At 35.9% G+C, this 19,455-nt stretch overlaps 1 non-coding gene across 1 annotated transcript; it reads right to left on the bottom strand.

Moving 5' to 3' along the window:
- Positions 1-14,675: 14,675 nt before the first annotated feature.
- On the bottom strand, positions 14,676-14,782 carry LOC124237700 (U6 spliceosomal RNA). Its single transcript, XR_006888087.1, has one exon. It is a non-coding gene; the product is annotated as a U6 spliceosomal RNA (small nuclear RNA).
- Between the last annotated feature and the right edge of the window lie 4,673 nt (positions 14,783-19,455).

Raw genomic sequence — 19,455 nt, 5'->3', positions numbered from 1 at the left:
GTCTCAAAAAAAGCGTATTTTCTGTTTGTCTCATCTTATATCCTGTTCCAATTGCTTTGGCCTTCTTGCTGTGGTTTGGACACACCAAGCACACTACCGTCTCAGAGAGGACTTTCCTGCCCACATATTATAAAATATTGACTACTCCTCTTCCAAAATTCATCACTCTCTAGTCCTCTACCCAGCTTTATTTTGTCTTGGTCATTAGTACCATGCTGTATGTTATACTTTTCTTGATTTATTGTTTCTCCCACTAAAATTTAGGTTCCACAAGAACAATAACTTGGCCTATTTTGTTCATTAGTGTAAGCCTGCACCTATAACCATGCTTGGCATATGGTTGGTGCTTAATAAACATTTGTTAAATGAGTGAATAAAGTCAACATCAGATACTTGGAGAAGTTATTACGCTTCTCCTGTATGAATCTCATGATACAGGGACTGCTATGTATTCTTAATTTTTAAAATGATATGTATATTTATTTGAATATTTTAATTTATAATTCCAATGGTTTACTTTGAGGACTTATTTTTTATTTGTAAGGTGAGCTGCTCTGTGTATGGCTGAATAGAGAGATTTGTTCTTCTGAAAAATAACCTCATAATTCTCATATGATTATTCATATGACCTTGAATGGTTAGGATATAATCCCATTATCAATGCTCCATCTGTTATCTTTGGGTAATTGGACTCCATTATAAAAAAAAAATCAAAGGATTCCACATTTTTATCATTTTCATTTTCTAGATATAAGTCCTAAACCTGCGGAAAGCTACAAAAAATAGCCATAAAGACGGAGGCTTGCCAAAATTTTCAGAATTGCCTCATACCTGTTAGATGCAATTTGTATTCTTCAATGTGAAGCAATTAGATAGTTTCTAAAGACGTTTAATTTGTAGGGGTTTGGGAAGAGGGGCCATGTTTCTAATTAAATGCTGCAAGAACCTGTCTTAGTTTTTTGCCGATTGTGTGATCGTGGTATGCCTTCCTAGGGTTGCTGCTCCTTGCTTCCTCTTTTTTGCTTCACATTCACACAAGCTCGTGGGAAAATACTTGACATTATTGCCTCTATGTTTTAAATAATTCAAGCTGTGTACTCGTCAGCAATACTAAATTCTTTAGTCGCATGCTAAATATCAGATTATGTATTTAGTGTAGAGCTTGACATGCAGTGTAGTACACACTTGTGTTTGAACATTGCAACTGTGAGTTACCAGCCGTATGACTTTGAGTAAATTCTATAATTTGTCTGTAGAATGGATATAAAAGCTATCTCACAAGTTGATTGTGAGAATTTAATGGGACAATATTTTTAAAATTCAGCATGATATGCAAATTACACATAAGTAATCTTTGAAGATATGTTAATTTCTTTTACTTTCCTTTGAAGAAGAATTACTTGGAGAACCTTCAAAAATCCGGTTTTTTTAAATAATAACAGTATTAAGATTAACATTTTTGATTATTAATTATAATATTAGTTAATATTTACTGGATATTTATTTTGTGCAAAGTACTATGCTAAGTAAAACTTATACTTTATCTCCTTTTCACCTCACAATAACAGCACGATGTACGTATTATTTTATTTCCCTCATTTTAAAGTTAAGAAAACTAAAACTTGTAAAGGTCAAATAGCTTATCCAAGGTCACACAGGTCCAAAATAACAAAGCACGGATCTGAGTCTAGGTCTTTCTGATGTTAAATCATATCCTTTTAACCGCCATGCTACGCTGCCTATTTTATGAGTGTGTTTGACAGTATAGTGTTTGAGAGCACAAAGATATATGAAGATTGTATATACATATACTATATTTATGTATTGCATTACATGTACTATATATATTTAATTCCATTCAATTAAAAAGAGTATCAGTTAGTTAGTATATAACAGTATTTGTTAGATGCATATATGCAACTATGAATATAACATAACCTTTGACATCAGAGAGCTCTTTATATATAGGTGTGTGTGTTTACGTGCATTAATATATTCTTCATGTACCTATAAATATCGGATTGAATCATTGAACTGAGTTTTAAAAATGTTTTAACAAACATATTAATCATACAAAATTAGCTAATGGAAAATTATTCCTAGAAGTCAAACCGGATGTCATCAAAAAAATGTTATTCTTTATGAATAAGGTTTAAAATTAATTAATGGAAAATTATTCTTAGGAGTCAAATTGGATGCCATCAAAAAAACTAATTCTTTATGAAACAGAAGTCAGTATGTAATAAGCACATCAAATAGAAAACTTTGTGTAGATATTAGGGGCAAAATGATATTTATGACTATAACCATCTCCATATATAGGCACCGATTCCTAGAATATTAGAGTTAAAACAGAGGTCCGCAATCTATGCTGCTTTGTTGTACTTGGACATGGTAGGTCTTTGATAAATAAATGAAATATCTATTTCTATCTTTCAATTAATAGATAAAGAAAAGGAGCAATGGAGTCATGAAGGAACTTGGCCACACTCACATATTAAATTACAACCAGAATGTAGTATCTTGATTTCCTATCCTGTGGTTTTCCCAGTGTATGTGCATTGTTTCCATGGATATAGAGAAGGAAATTAATATCTGGCTAAATTCATAGACTTTTTCAAATACTAGAGTTACTCATTGTCTAAGTAGTGCTAAACAAAAACATCTTATCTGTGCTCTGGTGACCTGAAGTTTTCAGGGATAAGGCTGAGAATGCTCAGAGCTCCAGGACCTTCACATTTTCACATTTACGCACTGGGGTTCCATGAAAGACTATATTTGAATAAGAAATTCAGTTACTACTAATGTAAGTAAGTAAATAAGTAAATAAGTAAATAACCATCTTATGTCACCAATGTTTTAATTAATTCCCCATGTAGATTGTGCATATCTTACTGGGCTAAGGAATGAGAAGGTCAGTTTTAATAATGCAGCCCACTAGGACTTGTGACAGTGACGTATATAAACATTTATTATTAAATGACAATCATTAAAACCTGTGTGTATATAATCTGCAAAGGTTGAAATTTTTATTCAATCCCCCTTCCACGAGTTTAAAGTTACTCACTTGAGAAAGGGGGGGACACATGAGAACCTGCTTCTTCTGTAAGTCCATATTCAAAAATCGCCACTTCTGGGACCTCCATTTTATCAGAATAGGCCATTAGTGAAAGGAACGTTTAAACTCAATCTGATTAACTCAAATTTTGCTTTTGTAAGAGAAATAAATTGCAGCAGAGGAAAGGAAAATGCTGGCTTGGAATAAATTACTCCATCCCTGTATTCTTTTGGGCAATTAAATGTCACAGCATTATCATTTTGCGGTTTTTAATTTAAAAAAAACCCATTAGAACTGCCTGGGATTGGTCACTCTGAAGTTTGGCAACTTACTGTTTATGTTGGGCGTCTCACACTTTCCTCCTCTGGCCTATTCAAGACCCTCCCTTCAGGTCATCACTATTACCCCCACCTCGAACGTCCATGGCAGACGTTACTAATTTATCGCAGCATTCTTTGCTGTTGAACCTAGAAAAGATATCAGAATTCTTATTAACATTCTACTCCAGGTACCCAATACCCATTGATCAGCATCTTCATGTGTGATGAAAGCTATTTGCCCTTGCTGGTACAGTAGAAAAAACTGAGGGTATTGAATTAGAGGGCTCAGTTCTAGTAACCACTCTAATTACTGCATAATTCTGGACAAGACATTTAACCTCCCAGTATCTCAGTTTCATTGCTTATATAACAGAGACAATGATTACTTTTACAATAATTATTTTTTCTAAGCTATAGGATGGCTGTAAGGATAAATGGGGTTGTGTATGTGAACATCTTTGGAGAAAAATAAAAACCCCAAGAAAACCTATACTAATGTAAGCTATTGTAATTACCTAAGTATGGAAAATTCCCTACCAATATTCGAGTCCGTGGTTCTTCCCTTTTTGCTTCTTTTTCCTATAAGGTCTCCTTTTCCTTATCTACAAAATGCCAGTATTAGTACTTACATAGTTATTATGAGGATTAAGTGAAAACTATATGCAAAAGGCCCTAACATAGCTTTCGGCAGAATTTGGACTGGATCAAATGTCATTATCCTCCTCACTAGCCAGCTCTCTGGGCAGTGCTAGCAAAGTTATGGTTGAGTTTGCTCTGATCCTTCAGCATAAATGAGCATGTTCAGGCCACATCAACACAAAAACCAGAAAGATCTAATGTACTGCATGATCACTATAGTTAACAATATTGTGTTATATGCCTGAAAAGTTGGTAAGAGAATAGATCTTAAATGTTCTCACCACAAAAAAAGAAATAGCAATTATGTGAGGTGATGGAGGTGTTAATTAACCCTACTGTGGTAATCATTTCAAAATAAATAAGTGTATCAAGTCATCATGTTGTACATCTTAAACTTATACCATGTTATATGTCAATTATATCTCAATAAACCTGGAAAAAATATAAAAACCAGGAAATAAACCTGGTAAATGTTTGGGGTTCTCCTGATGGTGGTATGTGGGACTGGTTGTACTAGTTTGATGATTCATTCCAGAAAAGGTGGATGAAGTGAGAAAGAGGATGCACGTATGCTGAGAAACGGAAGGTGAGAAGAGGTCAGTGATAATCCGGAGGGCTACAACTCTATGACATGAAAACATAATGATGATATTGCCATCACCATAGCGAGCAGATATTGCAGGCTTACTCACTGGCAGGCACTACAGTAATTGTTACACAGCGTCTTCTTTACTCCCGTTAACTATCCTAGGAAGGCCTGTTTTATAGACATGAAAACTGAGACCTGGAGAAGTTAAATAATTTGCCCAACATCTAAACTTGGAAGTGATGGAACTGGGATTGAATTTACACATGATTACCTCTTATACATGTAATTAATATCAAAACCACGCTGTGGTTCATTAATCCAATAGATTTTGAATGAGAAGAAAAGGGAGGAGTAGAGTTGCCAGATAAAATACAGAATGTCTAGTTAAACTTGAATTTTAGTTAAAAATTAAATAATATTTTTTAATAAATATGTGCCCAAAATGTTTTTTTTTTATTTGATACACGTATATATTGAGAATTCCTTTACCACAATAATGTTGGTTAGCACATCCTTTACTTCACCATTTTGTTATTGTCGTTATGGGGAGAACAGTAAAGTTCTACTGTCATAGCAATTTTCAAGCATACAATACAGTATTGTTAACAACAGTCCCCATGCTGTACATTAGAGCCCTGGAACTTATTGATCTTATAGCTGAAGGTTTGTACCCTTTGACCAACGTCTCCCCATTTCCCTAACCTCTCAGTCCCTGGCAACCACCACTCTACTGTTTCTTTGAGTTCAATGTTTCTAGATTCCATATATAGGTGACATCATATAGTATTTGCCTTTCTTTGTCTGATTTATTTCGTATAGCAAAATGCCCTCAAGGTCCATCCATGTTGTTGCAAATGGCAAATTTCCTTCTTTTTTATGACCGAATAATATTGTATTATATATACAATTCCAATATGTATTCCATTATATATATATATATATATATATATATACACCTTACATTTTCTTTATCCATTCGTCTGTCAACAGATACTTAGGTTATTTCTATGTCTTGGCTATTGTAAGTAATGCTGCAATGATCATGGGGTTGCAGATTCTTAGAGGTAGTGATTAAATCTCCTTTAGATATTTACCCAGAAGTGGGATTGCTAGATCATATGGTAGTTCTAGTTCTTTTTTACTTTCTCCATACCGTTTTGCGTAGTGTCCACACCAGTTTATATTCCCAACAAAGTACACCAGGCTTCTCATTTCTTCACATCCTCCCCACCATTTTCTCTCTCTTGTCTTTTAGTTAATAGCCATTTTAACAAGTTGAGGTGATTCATTGTAGTTTTGGTTTGTATTTCCCTGATGATTAGTGATGTTCAGCCCTTTCTCATATACTTGTTGGCCATTTGTATGTCTTCTTTGGAAAAATGTCTATTCAGGTGCTTTGCCCATTTTTTAATCAAATTTTACTTTCTTTTTCCTTTGAGTTGTATGAGTTCCTTATATATTTTGGATATTAACCCTTGATCAGGTATATGATTTGCAAATATTTCCTCCCATCCTATAGGTTGCTTTTTCATTTGGTTGATGGTTTCCTCTTCTGTGCAGAAGATTTTTAAGTTGAAATAGTCCCACTTGTTGATTTTGCTTTGTTTGTACTACTGGTGCTGTATCCAAAAAATCATTGCCAGGATGGATGTTAAGGAGTTTTTCACCCGTGTTTACTTCTAGGAGTTTACAGTTTCGGGTCTTAGGTTTAAGTTCTTAATCCTGTTTGAATAAAATTTTGTGAGTGATGTAAGATAGGAGTCCAATTTCATTCTTTTGAATGTGGCTGTCCAGTTTTCCCAACACCATTTATTGAAGAGACTATCCTTCTTCCATTGAGCGTTCTTGACTCCCTTGTTAAGTATTAGTTGACCATATATTTGTGGGTTTATTTCTGAATTCTTGATTCTGTTCCGTTGTTCTGTGTGTCTGTTTTTATGCTGGTACCATTCTGTTTTCAGTACTATAGCTTTGTAATATAGCCTGAAATCAGGAAGTGTGATGTCTCCAGCTTTGTTCTTTCTCAAGATTGCTTTGGCTGCTTGGGATCTTTTGTGGTTTCATACAAATTTTAGGATTGTATTTCTATTTCTGTGAAAAATTCCGTTGGAATTTTGAAAGGGCTTGCATCGAATCTATAGATGGCTGCGAGTAGTATGGACATTTTAACAGTATTAGCTCTTCCAATCCATGAACATGGAGGTTTTTTTCCCATGTATTTGTGTCTGCTTCAATTTCTTTCACCGATATCTTATAGTTTTTGGTGTATAGATCTTTCACTTCCTTAGTTAAACTTATTCCTAAGTATTTTATTGCTTTTAATGCTATTGGGAGTATTTTCACTAAGTCTCGGAAATTTTCTTAAGAGGAAACAGCAAAGAAGACGTAAACAAGGAAAGTTTTACTTGGTAAAATATGTACATAAAGGACATTTTCTAGAACACATTAAGAGGGGCAAAATTCTTAATCAGTCTAGTTGATCTCTTCATTTCAAAGGAAAAGAATATTTGTAGAAGAAACAGAATTTTTCCTATATAAATGATTTTTTATCAATTTAAAAAAAAATCTTTGGGTTATGAAGTGTCTGAGAATCTAATAGAAGCTATGGATTATCTCTCCAGAAAAATCTTATGCTCATACTCCTCTCCCAACACCAGTAGAGACCATACTGAAAACTCATGCTTTAAACCATTCAAAAGGAGACAGCGTGGCCTATTGAACAACGTGCCTTGAAGTTAGAAAGACAGGTCTCACATAGTGGTGGGCTAATGATTGTTTAACAACTGACTGGAGTGGGAGAGCCCTGATTTACAGCATTTGCCAATTTCCCTGGTGTAAATGCTCTCACTGTGACTGATCTCAAGCTACTTGCATAGCATCACTGAACACGGAGTTGGGAGAAACGCACAGTAGCACACCACTATATAGTATTCCTTACATATATATACACAAACTATAGATATGAAAAACCGCAAGAACATAGATAGTAGTGAAATGAAATAAAATAATTAGCATGTGATGAGTTTTGAGTATTTATTAACTTTCTTTTTAATATAATTCATGCAAGTGTATATAATTTAATTTTTAATAATGGCTTTGTTTAACAATAGCTTGCAAATTTCCTGAAAATGTAACAAGTAGCTCTTGCTGGTTCAGCACACCACTGGCTTGGCTCCTGATGGAATCTGTAAATAAGTCTCATGGTTGTCATAAAAACTGAAGAGAGACAATGTATGTGAATTACTTAGAGGTTTCTGAATAGAGCAAGTAATTATAAATGGTAACTACTATTGTTATTAATATTAATGAGAAATTTTACTCACAAGAGCTATGCTTCTTATTTCAGTCAGTGACATGAGAGAATTAACATTTTTGTGTAATTTTTCTATGTTACCATTCAATAAATAGGGAATAGTGAGGCAGGGGTTCACTTTGTTCCTTCCAGGGGCGTTCTGATAGTAAATCCAATTTTAAAGGTAGACTCACTCACTCATTATATGATAAATGAGTCCAACAATACCACACTATAAATAGAATTTGGAAATTTCAATACAATATACTCCATTGTTGTTGTTAGTGCCATCAAGTCAATTCCTACTCCTAGCTACCCTGCATACAACTGAGCAGAACCCTGCCCAGTCTTTTCGCACCATCCTCTCACCTTCCGGTGCTCTATATGAGAATGCTCCGCTTCTATTCACAGGGTTTTTCATAGCCAGTTGGAGGTGCATGGCCAGGTCCTTTTTTCTGCTCTGTTTTAGTCTGGAAGCTCCACTGAAACCTGTCCACCATGGTTGACTCTGCTGGTATTTGAAATACTGGTGCATAGTTTTCAGCATCACAGCAATACGCAGCTGCCACAGCATGACAAATGACGGATGAGTGGTGTGGTTCTCTGACCGGAAACGAACCTGGGCTACAGCCACGAGAGCTTGGAATCTTAATCACCAGACCACCAGGGCTGGCTCTATACTTCATAAGTGGTATTACGTTATGTTAAACTTCCCATGGAATAGTATATGATTTTCTTCAAAGTATACCAAGGGATCACTTGGGCACTGAAGTTTATTTACTTGTTTTCTTTTATCTGCACTAGCTGCCAATGCTAGGTGCTTAGAGAATAACTAGATCTCATTTTATGTTTTATACTCTCATTGGAACAATAGTCCTTGCTGTTTTTTTTTTTTTTAATTCATTAAATAATATATTTTCTTGTCTTGTTCTGGTTTCCTTTTCTCTTCCTGAATGTGATATGGATATTAAAAGCAGTATTGCTGCTGTTTCTAAGGTGCCTAACCATTCAGACACAGAGAAGGAGCAGCAACTTCAGTGAATGTATTTTTTTTTTAATTTTATAAATTGTTCCTTTGTTTCTATAATATGTCGATAGACTCCAGACACTGTGTGCTTCTCTTTATCAGTTTCCTACACAGGATGAAACTGCCAGGACCCCTTCTATAAGGTCATCATTTATAGAATAACCACAAATGTGATCAAATCAAATCAGTCCAATGGAGCAATAGCCAGTGTGACCTCAACAGACTTTGGCTTTTGGAGCCAGATAGCTTTAGTGACAGACATAACCCTGGTGGGTCGGCAGCATCCTTCACTGCTCACTCTACCATCTGCTACTGTGGAAACTTCATCATTAAAGACAGAGTTGTTGCTGGACAAATTTGCAATTGGTTTTGAGAGCATTGTTATTGTGCAGAATGTTACCATCTGTAAGTAGGCAAATCTGAATTACAATGCATGTCTACCGAACTTTCTCTATGTATATCTTAATAGAAAATGTGCATGCATTAATCCCAAAACTGGGAACATTTTCTTTTGCATTATGGAATTATAGCCTTGCAAAGGGCCTCCAGAGCTTAACTTCCTACTTTTAAATATATCTGCATTTAAGCCATCACAGATCAAAGAATAGCTATTTTATTTTGCATTTAGATGGCTGTCCTTATTCATAAAGTATTTGTAATTGTTTGATTTTACTCGTGTTATTATATCATCTTATTCTATTATCAAATATTCATATTTATATGTTGTATATATACACATATACACATGTATTTGTGTCTCTATACACACATAAATATAGCTTTTTAAAAAAAGATTACAATTATATCTTTGAGATAGTACCACCTGCTGTCTTTAAACTTTCAAGACCGTGGAATAAATTACAAAGATTATAAAAACAACATAATAAAGACATTAAATCAGAACTTCCAATTCATAAGCCAGGCACTGTTTTACGTTTATGATATGTATGAGATATATATGTATGTATATTTATATATCCATATTCTTTAAATCTTACTGCATAGAATTAGGATTATTATAATTACAGTTATATTTTATTGTAGTTATAATTATAATATATATGTAGTTATATACATTATAGTTATATTTATGACTATAATTATAATAATACAATATTTCAATATATTATTTTATTACTAATATTAAATTATTATTATTGCCATTGTACAGACAAGGTAACCAAGGCACAGAAAGGTAAGCTGATGCTTGGGATCACACAGCTTGGTAAACTATAGATCAGGGATCTGAATTCAGCCAATCTAGGTCCTAGACCTGTGCTATTAACTGACTTGAGTCTGTGGATCTCTAGTGTCTAAAAAGATGTTAATGGATAATCTATGATGACTCCATGGACACAAAAAGAGTAGAGAATGGCATTATAGAGTTTTCAGTGTCAGGTATTGGTGCTCACATGTGCTGCCCAAATAGACTGTCTTTTCTCTGCTGAGTTTTAAAGACAGAAGGAAAATGTCAAATGGAATACAAAATGCTGATTCATTTTCAATATAAGGTTAGTTCCTGACACCTGCCCAAGATGTCTACTTTGGAGAAAACTCTCAGTAAGTCTTCTACTCCATAGTATAATTTTTCTGGGGTTACTATCTAGTCATCTACTCTAACCAATCAAGGGCTGTATCCACCTAATCCCAGGCAGAAGAACCTGAACAGATGGCAAAGAGGCTGACCAGGTCTGTGTGGAGGCCAGGGGGTGGTAAATCAGCTGTGGAGTGCAGGGTCCTGTCTGAAGTCACAGGAAGCCTTCCCATTTGAAAACCTGGCCCAATGATTTTCTCATTGACAAATCATACGATCCCTCTCTCCTCTGTAGGGAAGAGCTAGCGAAGGACCATGGAGAGAAGGCAGAAGCTTAGACCGATGTTTCCTCACATAAGGGATAATGGAAAACCATGAGCAGACATTAAAAAGACTCTCTCTTTGATTCTCACTATAGTCCTTCTTGGTATTGAGAAAACATTTTAGCAAATTAAATGTTCAGAGACATCCTGTAATAAAGTTAGATTAATACGACTAGTGTACGAATAATGGTAAAATTATACAAAAAATGGTAAACTATGGTCAACTCTAAAATATCTGTGTCATGAAGTCCTTCTGTTCATCAATGTCATGCCAAAATAAAGTATGGCAGCATTTCGACAATGTAGAAAAAAAAGAATGAGTAACAATAATATTTTTTTATTCATCTTATAATGAAACCATATAGCTTTGCTTAAAAATTTATGTTCAGTAAATGATGTGATAACATTTATAAAAAACTAGGATTAAGAGACTATGGGGAAGTCACTTTTTTCCTTATTAAAGAAAGATAATCATAGTACTTTGTGCTGTCAAATATAGTAATGCACTCCATATCCTAAATTTTTTTCTTTATTCTGCTCTAATTGAAAAGGCTAAGTCTAGGAGAGCCAAGGCTGTATGAGAAGGCTAAACAGGCCCATGGCAGAAATTCTCAGGACAGAGATGCTGTTACACGAAAGATGTACCTGCCCCTTGCATTGTTCCAAAGAAGACAGCTCTTTTTCGTCTGCTACGTGAGGTAAAAGAAAGCTGTTGGGGCTTTGGCTGAAAAAAAACACACATGTAAAATAAATACACATAATTCCTAAGGCTGTAGACGTTCTTAAGTTAATTATTTTATTTAGCTCTGGCAGCTAAATAATAATCTGGGTGAATAGTGTTGAAGGTTTATCATAGTCAGCTTGGGATGCTATAACAAAATATCATAGACTGGGTGATTTAAACACCAGATATCTGGAGGCTGGGAAATCTCAGATCAAGGTGCTGGCCAATTCCATTCCTGGTGAGGTCCCGCTCCTGGCTTGCAGATGGCTGCCTTCCTGCTGCGTCTTCATTTGGTGGGGAGAGAAAGAGCTCGGGCTCTTCCTCTTCTTATAAGGATATTAATTCCATCACAAAGACCCTCCCCTCATGAACTCATCTGAACCAAATTACCTCCCAATGACCCCACCTTCTAATATCATCACTTTGGGGCTTAAGGCTGCAGTAGATAACTTTTGGGGGGACACAAACATTCAATTCACTGCAAGGTTATTAGAGGGATTAGATGTTCTAATAAGATGACCTGGGAAGATGAGGAAGTATTTGTAGACATTCTGTGTGTACAATTTACAGTGAAATACTATTATAGACCACCTCACTATAGTATTTCTTTAATTATGCCATGAAACACATCAAGGTACCTAAACTTGTACTGGCACGTGAGAACAAAAAATTAGGAATTATAGCACCTCTGATTTAGTCTTCTTTAGAGTTAAGTTGAGAATATTATGCAGATGTCAAAAGCAATGAGGAAGTTTTTTATACACTGATGTGGAATGAGTGGATATATTAAGTGAAAAAAAATCAAGATGAAAACAGTTTTTAATAGTAAGCTCCCTTTTGTGTAAAGTGGTGGTGAAATATAAATATAGATGGATAATTGCCAAAAGAAATTTTGGAAGGATAAATCAATGTTATAAAAATGGTTACTTAAAATGGGAAAGAGAGTACAGGATAAAGCGAGCAGTTAATTTACAGAACAGCACTCCTCTAAATACATCTTCTTATGTAATTTTTCCTTGGGAACTATGTAGTTTTCATACTGAAAAAATAAAATTACCTTAAAATGAGAACATATAGTTAATCCTAAAAAACTGAACAAAACTGAAATGAATTAACCAATTGTATATCAAGTTGGTGACATAAACACACAGAGCAAATACTTATTGTAACTGATTTTTATACCCAGTATTTTGACTATGTATCTTTGATGGAATATATTTTTAAGAAAATAGTCTTACATTTTATTCATTATTTTAATTGTTAGAAATACTATTGATATCATTAATCTTAAAGTGTGTATGTATTAGCGTAATGCTAATAAGAAATTGTATAAGACCCAATTTATGGACTTCTGCAGATAACCCTTAAAAATAAGATAAGTAATATTATTACTATTTCTTCTGTTTATTTTTTAAGGAAACTATATAATTTGGCCTAAATTTAAATTCAGTTTTAATGTGAAAACATTTGGGGTTCTATGGGAGTGGACTCTTTGGCCCCTGACTGCTTGTTCAAGAGAGAGCCCCAGCTGCTGCTGCCCCAGCCTCCCCTCCACATACTGCCTGGGTCCTCTGAGTGAGCACTTCGTCTTCTCCACCTCTGCCATGGCAGGAGCCACATCAGCTCCAATGCACAGGTCTGATCTGACCAGACCCAAAGACCCTCTAGCGCCTCTCACTACTTGTGCCCTCAGATGATACACAGCCTAATAGGGTGTAGGATTTGGCATCCTTAGTGGCTTCCTGGAAAGGTACAGGCAACACACGTGAAAGTGTGGGGCCGTTAACAATTCTTGGGACAAACATTGACCAATGAGCCAAGAGTCAGGATGGAACCTGAAAATAAATTCCTCGCACTATCTTGCCCTCAAGGACTGTTCTGAGGAACCATGGTTTCTGAAAGCCTGATGGAAGGTTCCCTCCATGACTGAGGTTCTTCCCAGGCTCAGTTCTCTTTTACCCTCAGACTACCTGGCCTGGGTGAGCACCTTCCAACAAAGCCTTAACAAGTCATCTGCCTCAGGCTCTGTTTTGCAGACAATCAGGGCTAAGAAAGCGATTTTGGTAATGTGGTTAGGATAAAAGATTTTTCGAGTAAGAGGAAAAAAGAGACATAGGTATGAAAGCAAAGAAGATAAGTAAAAAAAGAAATCTGGTAATTCCATTTGAATTGGAATCGTATGAACTGAAAAAAACACAAAACTACCATCTCATTTCCTAGTTTCGTCCACTGAAAAGCAATCATAACTTATTAGCAATGAGCATGTCTATTACCTGGATTATGGTCTGTATTTATTGTATTTCCATAAAAACAACTGAACAATGACTGTTTCTAAGTCTAAGGCAGGGTATACAAGCTAAACCTGAGATTTCGGGGGCGGAGTGCAAGTTGCGAGTTACTAAAAAATATGAGTTATGCTGAAAAGGCCATGGAAGCCAAACTGAAGAGGATCTCAACAGCCAAAAATGGTAAAATTTGAGCTTCAAAAAGAATAATGAATACAATTTACTGGAACACATTCATTATGTAAAAATCCATAAGTTCATAATGTAAGAGAGAGAGAGAAACAGCAAAATAAAACTCCACTCAACTCATTAACCATGTTATTTCAAAGCAGAGGACTAAGTAAAAACTTATCCTGCTTTTCCTTTATGAACTGAATTTGAAGCTAACCAAATATCCCTGGCTAACAAGGGAAAGCTTTCTACGAAGAATTCTCACTGGTAGATGTTGATGGAATGATACAATTAGAAAATCACAATTTTGCAACCTCTAATGAAACAACTGACATCTATTTTGGATCTTATCGGAAAGTGAATTTCTAACTCACCTCTCTAAGAAGAGAAAAGAGCTTTCTGTAATAATGAAAGGATTATGTAAATAGATTGAAGGAATATTGATTTATAACCTGGAGACTAGAAATCTTTTTTTATAGCACACTATATTTGTGATAATATTTGTTATGTAAAATATTGTTCACTTAAACTTTTAAGCTCTTTTCCACAGCAGGTTGATTTTATTCCCTAGGTTTTTGATAATTTAGCCACTGATTATGACCCCACTGATCAAGTTTTCAATAATTAGAATAGTATAAAAGGAAAGTTCAGAGTCTTTTAGCATGTGGAACATTGCTAAAACACTTTCTCCTCACAAAATATTAGTATTATCGTTATTATTTTAACACGTCACGAATTTGTGCAAGATCCTGGTGCAAGAGCCATGCTAATCTTCTTCGTATCATTCCAGTTTTAGTATATGTGCTGCCAAAGCGAGTACACAAAATATGACTTTAAAAGTAAAATAAACAGTGGTTCTGGCAGATCAAACTAAAAACTTAGAGTAGAAGCTTAATGGATCTGATCAATATTCAATGTTTCAGAAGTAACTGTCCGCGGTGTGAAGGATATATTGTGACTAGGAGATTAGGTAGGTAGTATTTTAATGAACTGAACTCAGTCAGCGGCAGAGAGAACGGACATGATGAATTTGAAAGGGCTTCAGAAGTGGGGGTGGAGGGTGGCGAACAGGAAATATCAAAGGGAAAGTCAAAATATAATCCTAATTTAATAGCTTGGGCGAATGCTTACCTGGTTTTTCAATAAGAGAAGAGATACAGATTGCATGGTGTTGGGCAGTGACTAAGAGATAAGGAAAAGCTTTTTGAAAGCTGCATATCACCATGTAACAGCCTGACATTTAAGACATTTAAAACTCTAAACTTAACCTATCTTCCCGTTCTCGTCTTTCTTTACTCTCTAATAAAACTCTTTCTTACTCCCAGTGCACCCTCCCAAGGAATCTAACAAGACAGGCAGTAGACCAAACACATTATGCAGTTTTCCACCTTGGGTTTTTATTTACACCGTTTTTTTCCTGTGTGAAATAACCCTTCTCTCACAACTCTGCTGGGTTAAATTGTTCAGGTTCTACAAGGCTCAGCTCAAGTGGTTACTTCATCCCCAGGCAAGATCAATTACTTCTTTTTCTATGTCTCCATAAAACTTCATTCATAACTCTATTATAGCCCTCATAACATCAAATTATTTTAAATTGCATGTTTCAGTCTATTCCACTCAAATGTGAGTGCTTAAAGGCTTAACTTACTTTGTTGCATGAATGAAAGTCTCCTCGTGTAAATTGCTGTGTGGTATTTAACATTAGCTAATTAAGACATTTTTACCTACTCTTGTCATTCACCGTGCTAAGCTCCTGGTGAGGCAACAATAAGTCACATTGTTATGGTCCCTGCCCTCTCAAAGTTAACACCTAGTAGATGACACAAAGATTCAAAGAGACCAAGAAAACATGATGTCTTAGTTTAACAATCTTGATGATGATGGTGATGATTATGTCAGCTAGTTATTACTGAGTATTTTTATGTACCAAGCATGGTTCCAAGCACTGCACATGTTATCTAATCTCACCTTCACAGCAACTCAGTGACAGAGGAATTAACAAAGTACTTTTATAGAGGTCAGGAGGGGGACAATTAACTAAGACTTAGGGAGTCAGTGAAAGCTTCCCTAACTAAGTGATTTCTAAATTGAAACCTAAATTGAAGAAATGACTAGGGATTAGGCAGGTAGGAGAGGGAGAGGCAGGGGAGGAGGAGGTCTGTATGTGTGTTTGTGTGAGGTTTAGATAAAGGAAAAGTGTTTGTTTCCAACAGGAAACAAAGGCCAAAGGCCAATGAATATACATATTTAGTGGATATTGGGCTTTCTACTTCTGAAGTCAAATAATCCATATCATGGAGCTTAATTCCTTTGGAAACAGTCACAAAAGCTAAAAACTAGACCATATCCATTGTCCTCATTTCAGAGATAGTAGCACTGAATCCCATTTCAAGGAAATGAGTTCCCAATGCCATGCAGTCATTGGCAGGAGTCAAGTTCCCGAGCCAGTCTCTTTCCAGGACACCATGCTGCTCCCTGTGTGGATTGTTAAACTGTTTCCACTTCAGCCAGCCAACAGTAAATGTATGCAGACAAATAACATGTTTTATGATTCCCAACCACCACATTCCAGCTCACGTTCCTCTCTTGATTATTATTTAATAAGAAAAATATAAATTATGGAATGTAATAGTACATATCTGTACTTAATCTCTAAACAGATGTGATTTAGAAATAATTCCTCTTGATCGTCCCCTCAACCCCTCAGTTCCATCCTGAAAATGTGTTGTGACTTTTTCCCTTGAAAGCTGTACTTCCATCTTAATGATATCGCTGATGAACAGTCTCGTTTATTCTTCTTTTGAGGTGGTTTAGATCCGTTGTAAGAACATGGCCTCTGAAGGCAGACAGACTGGGGTCCCAGTCCTGGGTTTGCCACTGATCAGCTGTGTGACCTCGGGCCAGTTCTAGACCCTCTCTACCTTAGTCCCAGCCTCAGAGTGTTCTCATGGGAGTTAAGGGGCAACATGCGTGTAAAGTGCAATGCAGAGTGCTTGGTATGTGATATATTTTGAGAACATTTGACTTGTGAGATATATTTTTTAACACTAAATCTTAAAATCACAGCTAAAATATCAACTACTTTAAACTTTCCACTTTACTGATGGAGTCTATAGACTGGTAATGTTCTTGCCAAGATGAAATATCCATTTGGTTTCCACCACTAGACTGTGGACTTTGTAAGAGCAAGGACTATGAATTTCTTTTGGATTCTGGCATCTACTACTATGATAAGCACACAGTGAACACCCATAAATATTGGTTGAATTATCCAATTATTCGGTGTCTAAGCCAAGGCTAAAACTTAGGCTTCTTGACATTTACTTCTGGGTTTTTTTGTTGTTTTTTTTACTGCACGAAATTTTAAGATAAAATTAAAATCTCGAATTCTTCACTTTGTAAAGCATATTCTGGGGCAAATTTGATCTTGGAAATTTTTAGTTACTCTATGATATTCCAATATGTTGCTTTTCATTCTGCCTGGACTCCACTGGTACACATTCACATGAATATTAAAGGTTGGGAAGGGAGTGAGGACTTCAGCTGAGCAGTTAGGAAGTGAGGCAGTGCTTAGTGTGAATGCCCTGCTGGGCGGTGGATATACGGCATGGCTCAGGCACTGTGTTTATGCATTTTAAATTGCTTTCTTTACAACTCCAGTTCAGAGGAAATATCATCTCTGAGCCAAACTGGGTTGGGGCATTCCAATCCACTGAAGTGGAACTGAGAAATCTCAAACAGGCATGCTAGCCGTTGAACTTGGCTACAGCTAATTATGTAGACATAAATCTCACAATGAACTCCTTCAACATACCATACTTACCAAAACCATAGCCTTATACAGAAAGCATGAACAAATTTTATTTCCAAACCCGTTCAAGTTGCTTAAGCTGTAGATTTCCTGGTCCTAATTTTAGTAGCAGCATTAACAGCTGATGGAAATAGTGCTGTGGCTTGTGGATGTGAAATACCATAGAAACCCAACCAGTTTCTCCTGATGGGGTGACATCAGATTCTCCCAATAACTGAGTGTAAGCTTTTTAGATTCATCTACTTTTTTAAAAAACAGCCATTATTGGATGCCAAAAACGTGAGCAGTGGTTCCTCCTTCTCTTGCTCTTCCCTCTTGGGTCAATGATAAAATATACATGGAACACATGATCCCTGTCTGCCAATTATGGTTGGAAGTATAAGATTATCCTTAAACTTATTATTTATGAAGCAATTTGCTATAAGAATAGGAGTGATGTGATGGTCTTTCAGACAGTAAACTGTGCTAACTGCTTGAAAATGCACACAATTTAGGAGCCGACAGGTTCAATTCTCAAGTAGAGGAGGTGCATTGTGATGTTTGGCACTGGTTAAATATTCAATCACTCTCTCCCCTGCCCTGTCTGTGGGAAATACACTAATAGCTTGTTGCTACAGCCTTTGAACTCCCAGGGCAAGTGAAGCCCAGAATTCCATAGCCCTGACGCCAGTGGGACTCATTGCATTTGATGGATGCCAATAACCTTGGCTTTAATATTTTGATTGATCTGGAAAGTATTAACAAGGGAGTCTTATCACAAACAGAATCCTACAGAATCAAATCCTACTCCAAGATTCTATTCAGTTGATTCTTACTGGTGCCTCGTTTGTTTGATACAGAAAGTCTCCTGACTTCATACTCCTTATTACCAGCACATATTTTAGCTGGGTCATCACCCAACAAAATTTAAGTGAGTCTCTAAAAATAGCACTTTTCCATATTTCTTACTTTTCAGCAAAGTCTTCTTCTTGTGGAAACATTTTAAAAGTCTTTAATACTAGGAAAGCTTATATATTTAAGGAAAGGACAGCCAAAGGTCTGGTTTGGCATAGGGAATAAAATTACAAGTTAGGCAATGGAAACAGACTATTTTTTCCCAGTTACAAAAGAAAGAAAGAAAGCTATGGCATGTGGTAAGGTTCCCGGTTATGAGCTTCACAAAGCTTATGAGGTTCGTGAGTCAGACTGGAAAGCTCACTGAGGGACAAGAAATCATTTTTACTGGATGGGCCTTCTGGATATGTTTGAATGTAGACACTGAGCAAATATTTTTAAATGTTTAGATTAAACTTGGAACGTTCGACACAATTGAAATTTGAACTTTGTTACGTGGATTCCTGATAATAGTGCGGATTTTTCTCTCCTGTTCTGGTTTGTGCCTATGTTTCACCTTTATTTTTCTTTCTGGAGGGATGGGCTACCAGAGGAAGGGGAGGTGAAATCATAGACTGAGATAGTGCACACAATTTCCCTAAGTAAATAGAAGGTGTGTCCTTTGTTGTTGGTTCCGTCAAATGGTGAACTTCTTGGCTACATTGTAATTATGTTAATATTCTCATTTTATGACAATTTTATGTTACCATTGTGTGCCAGGTATTTGCCCTTTATGGATATAGACACTCTTTCTCAATCAGACATTTGAGGTGAATAAGTATATACAAGTTGCTAGAATGCTGGAAATC

Source organism: Equus quagga, chromosome 3 (assembly GCF_021613505.1).
Source record: "Equus quagga isolate Etosha38 chromosome 3, UCLA_HA_Equagga_1.0, whole genome shotgun sequence".
In the NCBI taxonomy this organism is placed as follows: Eukaryota; Metazoa; Chordata; class Mammalia; order Perissodactyla; family Equidae; genus Equus; species Equus quagga.
The sequence above is the reverse complement of the archived record's forward strand: the minus strand, read 5'-3'. Positions and strand labels throughout refer to the sequence as shown.